The following is a 5992-nucleotide window of genomic DNA, read 5'->3' on the forward strand; positions in this document are numbered from 1 at the left end:
AAGAGTGCAGTGTGTGAACGTTCGCTATTTTACATAGGAACAGAACACTGGAAGATGGAGGGAGTGGTGGTAGATGAGGCCAGAAGGGGCAGCAGAGAGCTGGATCACATAGAGGCTGGAAAGCAGTGACTTGAGAAGCAATTGAGAATGTTCTGAGCAGATCTGACTTATTATTTTTAAAGAATCACTTTTGTTACTGTGTGGAGAGATTACAGGGTTAAAAATTTTATTTGGCTTCAATGAGAAATGAGTCATACCTCGAAAGCCCATTTAGTATCAAACTTATAACTATAAGCTAAACACATCAAACTAAGGATATTATTTAACCATGTAGTTTAACTGCAAATAAAGTTTTAATCATACTTAAAAAAATGACAACTGACGAATGACAAAATTTAATAGAAAAAAGTTCAGTATGTTTATTTGCATTGTTCATTAATGGTTTGCTAAAAATGCATGAAAACAAATGGCAAGAAAAATAAACTGAATTTTCAATGCACGTCCTTTTTCTACTATAAAAATATAAGGCTATCTGGATGAGAATTTTTGAGTCAAACAGTTCAAAAGCATGCATACACATCTACTACATAATGGTGAGTTTGTGGAAGTCATAAAAAGTTATTTATATTAGAATTATGTAGAACTTAAATACTCCCCTAAGAATTTAGAAACTAAAATAATAAACAAAATTCATGTCAAAAGAGACATTCTAAAATAACTGCCTAATTAGACTTTTCTTAAGTATAAAACATGCTCACCGATTGTTGCACATTAACAAAATCACTCCTATCTAGAAGTTCATTAGCTAAATCTATCCACAAGTCATAAATAGCTATAAATGGCTTCCAACAAGGGAATATGGTATGTTCTTTTACCTGTATTTAATTTTTAGGCTAAAGGGCTGTAGTAAGCCAAAAAAAAATTGCCAGCTGGAGAGAATGGGTTGAATAGGAAAGTCCTTTCTGCAATGTGCTTTCCTTGCATATATTGCTCATCTCTTGTCAGAGATCATGGATTTGATGTATTTTACAGGGTTCTTTTTCTTGATATTGCTCAGTCTCATTAAGGATAAACTGTCAACTTCGATTTCTTTTAATAAATCTTTTTACATTTTAAAGATGCTTTACACGTTAGGAGTATATTTAAAATCGAGCAAAAATACAAAACAAACTGAACAAAAACGAGCAGATGGAGCAATCTGTCTTTTCAAAGACTTCATTCCTCAACCCATCTTTTGAAAGAGTTATTTCTGTAATATGCATTATAGTATTTAAATAAAAGCATTTATGATTTGGTAAACACAAGGCACACACAACAGAGGTAGTTATATGAGTCTTCCTATATGGAGGTTAAGATGTCTATTCAGGTGAAGAGTTTTAGGTGTGCCCACTGAAAATAATGATTCATGGATTAAGACAAAGTTGTTACTTACATACTTTTAAATAAGATATTCTGGCAATGATATTTTCTTTATTCTTTGAAATACTATATTTCTTTGATTTTTCTGTATGTCATAAATTATTTTGTGCACTACATAATAATGATGTTTCAAGTGTTTCAAGAGTTTAAGTACTGTGCTGTTTCACATGCATTTAATTCTCACAAGAACCCTGTAAAATAAATATCTCCATTTTACAGATAGGAAAAATTTGGGATACTGTTCCAATGCCCAAGTTCACCGTTGCTTAGTAATGGACCTAGGATTTCGATCCAGCTCTGATCTCTGAATCACAAACTGCTTCCCAGACCCACTGAATACCACCTGCAGGTGTCTATGTGCAGTAAAAGTATATATGGCTAGCAAATTACTATAAAAATACATAGATGAACACACACGCATTAGTCTAAACAAGGAAAGCTCATATGAAATGACACCTTAAAAAAAATAAAAGTACTAACAGTTGAAAATGTCCCAGCATGTTAGTCAGCTGAGACTGAAAGAAGTTAACTCTTTGTACACTATACCCAATACAAGTACTAAAATGTACTTTGAATTTATGAGGTAGTTCTGCTCTCCAAAACTGGAACTTGAATTTGACCAAATGACTAGATACAATTACCAATTTACAGGAAATTACAGAGATTGAAGAAACACTGAAATAACCCCATGGGGATCTAAGTAACAAAATACAGACTGAGAGAAATGCAAATAACCATGTTTCTTCAACAAACAAATTGCAAGGAGGAAAAAAGTAGAGGTTGAACCTATAGCTTAAGAGAGTCAAGAGATAGATCCACTAGTCAGAAACATCAAAAAGGAATTGTGAGGTAATTAAGAATTGAATACTGACTAGACATTAGATATTAAGTAATCATCTTTTTTAAAGGTTTTATAATGGTATTGTTATGGTCAAAAAAAGATGACTACCTTTTAGAGACTGATGTATTTATAGATGAAATAATATGGTGTCTGTGATTTGCTTCAAAATAATACAGAGTGGGGTGGTAGGTAGAAGTACTAATGAAGCAAGGTTGGCCAAATTGTTGAAGCTATTCATGTGCACACAGACAGTCCCTCCATTTTTTGACATATTTGAAATTTTGCATAATAAAAGCTAAAAAATAAGCTCCAGCTAGATATGAAATCCAGATCTAAATAAAAGATAAAACAAATTTCTTCAACATTAAAAAAAAAGTTATTTAAGCTGCCTATACTCTTTTATTCTTAAAGGAAATAGTAAATACATATTGGAAATAAGAAAATAACACAAGAGCATAGAAAAAAGTTCAACTGTGGAGCTATGCTGTAAAAACTAGGAGTACTAGTGAGTAGTACTTAAGATAAGAAGGCCAAGCACTTTTAGTGGATTTATCAGTAAACACATGAAAAAGTACTTGTAAACTAACACTAAATAAAGGGTTCAGGAAAACATGAGGCAGTTAAGTGTGTTTTAAAAGCATCTGGACAGCAGTACTAAATAGATTAATTTAAATTACAGAAAATCACTCCTATGCAATTACCCAAGAAATGCTGGCAGAAGGTAAATTAAACTCATCTTTCTTTGGAATTAAATGCTTATTATTCACTTAGCCCAGTTACTAAAAGGACAGTTAATTTATTGTTTTAGCAATAACAATTATTTACAACTGGTTCAAAGAAAAGTTGATATGGGAAGACTAGGAAGCTTACAGTCATCTTACAAGTTCTAAGAAGCAAACTGAACAGAGATTTATTGGCAAGATAGGAAAAATAAGAGGAAAGACAAAGTAAAACCATGGATAAGTTCAAGGCGTGGCATATTTGTAGTGGCAAGTTTCTTGAAGGCAGATATTTTACTTTTCAAGTTCGAAAATACAATACTGATCCAAAAAATAAATGTAGTATCTGTTGAAATAATTTAATGAGCTATTTTCTGTAAAAGCAAAAGGTTCTCCCTCTGGGGTCAGCTAGATTAGAACAGTAGCTTCTATAGCTCTATTATATTATCTAATATTTAAGAACTGAAAGATGCATATAATGTCAACGAAAATCAACTTATTGGAGGAAAATGCAAGGTGTGTTTAAGAGAATAACTTAAAATGGACTATCTATAGCCAATTGCCTTAGGACCCTGGTCAGCGCTGTTGGAATCACTATCACAAAAAGAATAAGAGCCATTAAAATTACTCCTTGAGATAAAAGAGAAGGATTACAATAAATAAGTAGCAGTGTTGATCTACCACTACACCATGTCACCCTATGTTTCCAAAATTTGGAGAAAAAGTGTAATAGAACTGTAGCAACTTCCAATTTATACTGTGAGGCATGACAAAATATAAGACTCTCACTTTACTACAGCCTCAAAGAAAAGGAGGCAAGTCATAGGATGAAAATGGTCAAGTCATAGGGTGAAATGGTCAAGCTAGCCCTCGCTGGTGGGAGCACTGCCACTTATCCTTTCCTGCCACAGCTGTCTTTTAGGTAACTTGAGGACAAGTGGGAGGAAACTGGCACTCCAAGCTCTGGCTGGCCTATGGTTTTATCTGCTTTTCCTCAGCTCCATAATGTTCTGCAAAACACAGCTATTTAATAACCAGCAGGAGGTGCTAAAATTTGTGGAAAATACCTCCCCGGCCCCATGAGACTTAAAGGTCTCAAAAGTCTATATTTGAAATATATCATTATACTTAAAAACTGCCACCATACTGGATCTAACCGTAGCTCCAGAGAACACATTTTGAAAGGGTACATTTTTCTTTCTGAAGTAAACCTCATTAGGTAGGGATGTACACTAAATAACAGTCCTAGTTTTCCTGAGTCATGGGTTGCACTTATTTACTGCAGAAAGCATTTAAATATAACATTTATTGATCGCTTTAAAAAAAAAAAAGTGTCGTTTTTCAGTTGAAACCGTCTCCAGAGGATGACTTTCTAAAATTTATCTGCTATTATGAAATACTAGCTCTAGTTTTTCTCCCCTGATGAGAATTCATGTCTCTCAAGAGCCAGGAAAGTTGGAAAAAGTCTTACTCTAGCTCGATCCCATATTTTACAAATAAGGACTCATTGTCTGTAGATTCAAATGCTTCTGTCTCAAATCATACATATGGCTAGTCTAAAAGGCTGAACCCAGGTCTCCAAAATCTGAACCCAGGTCTCCAAAACCCGTAATCAATGCTCCTTCTACCATATAAACCTTCACATTCTATTAATCTCTTAATCACTACATTGTTCCCTCACTTTAAGTTCCCTCATCACCTCTTCGATATTCAGCACAGCCATTGTATGAATCTGCTTTACCTCCATTAATGGCATTTTAAGGTGATCAGTCTAACTGGACACACTGCCACAGGTACTGGATTTGTAAGATGCTTACAGTTTGGGGGAAGAATTTTTTCTCTCCTGCCAGTGAAAGATGAAAATTAAAACCTGAGTATTCATCGGTAAAATAACCTCATGTTCTAATCTTAATATCATGTGTCAGACACCCACGAAAGCTTTAAAAAGTCTTTGGTGGCAACATTCTCACGTGTTCTCGAATAACTTGGTTCAAGTCTCTTTTCTAAATTGGGTTAGTAAAAAGGCAGAAGTTATTTTTCAATAGCTCTTCCACTAGATGACTTGATAACTACTAATGGGGAAAATTTAACCTGGAACACGAGAAGATCAGTAACGTAGGTGACAAAGACAATGAAGCGAACGGCAGCAGGTATACTGCCTTGATTGTCTCCTGAAAATGTACAGTCTCTTCAAATTTCTGAGTACCACAAATTTTGTCCTCTAAGATAACAAGGTGTTTCTTAGCGGTTTTCTTCGGCCGTCCTCCTGCTTAGAGATAAAGAGAGTTTTGTAGAGACTGGACTTTTAAAAAACTGTTTAGGCTAGTATGTTACTCTTTATAACATATATGAAAATTAAAAAAAACCCAATGAACCTGGATCTGGAAAAGAAACAATATTTTATCCTTGAAAAACAAAACCGAAGGATATATAAAAAACAAAATAAGTCCAAAATAAACGTCCGAGGGTTTTATGGTTAAATGAATAGTTGATAAAGAAAAATTAAAGCAAACCACTTTTCATTGAAGTTTATCTCACTTTCAACACAGAACAGCTGCTATAGTTATCAAAAGTATACTGATCTAAACATATTGTTAAGAGCTTTATATGCTGTCTAAGCTCTTAGGCCTTAATTCTAACATTCTAAGGTAGGTGTCTATCATTACTTTCATACTGCACCTAAGAACACTAGGGCACGTCGAGGTTTAGTAACTTGCCAAGGTTGCAAAGTTTGAACTCAGCTCCTGAAACCTATGCTACTTAGACGCTCTTTTGGCTTCTTGGTAGCATGGAAAATTTGAAAATATGGTCAAACTCTAGTTCTATATGATGCACTACCCAAGCCACTGTGAATTTTTCCTGGTGTCAAGAAAGCCTAACAGTTTGCCATCTACATTTCCTGATTTTAGGTTGGATAGGTGGCACAAATGAACTGTTTGCCACCACACTTACTGCATACTTGCTACAACTTAAAAGGAAGAGGACTGGTTAAATTCTTAAACTTTATTTCCTG

The 5992-nt window shown here is 34.3% G+C and overlaps 1 protein-coding gene across 4 annotated transcripts in view; it reads right to left on the reverse strand.

The window, feature by feature from the left end:
* Positions 1-5992, reverse strand: part of CLINT1 (clathrin interactor 1) — a 54417-nt gene that overhangs the window by 47260 nt on the left and 1165 nt on the right. The gene's annotated exons all lie outside the window — the stretch shown is intronic.

Source organism: Pteropus alecto, unplaced genomic scaffold, assembly GCF_000325575.1.
Source record: "Pteropus alecto unplaced genomic scaffold, ASM32557v1 scaffold40, whole genome shotgun sequence".
NCBI classification, from domain to species: domain Eukaryota; kingdom Metazoa; phylum Chordata; class Mammalia; order Chiroptera; family Pteropodidae; genus Pteropus; species Pteropus alecto.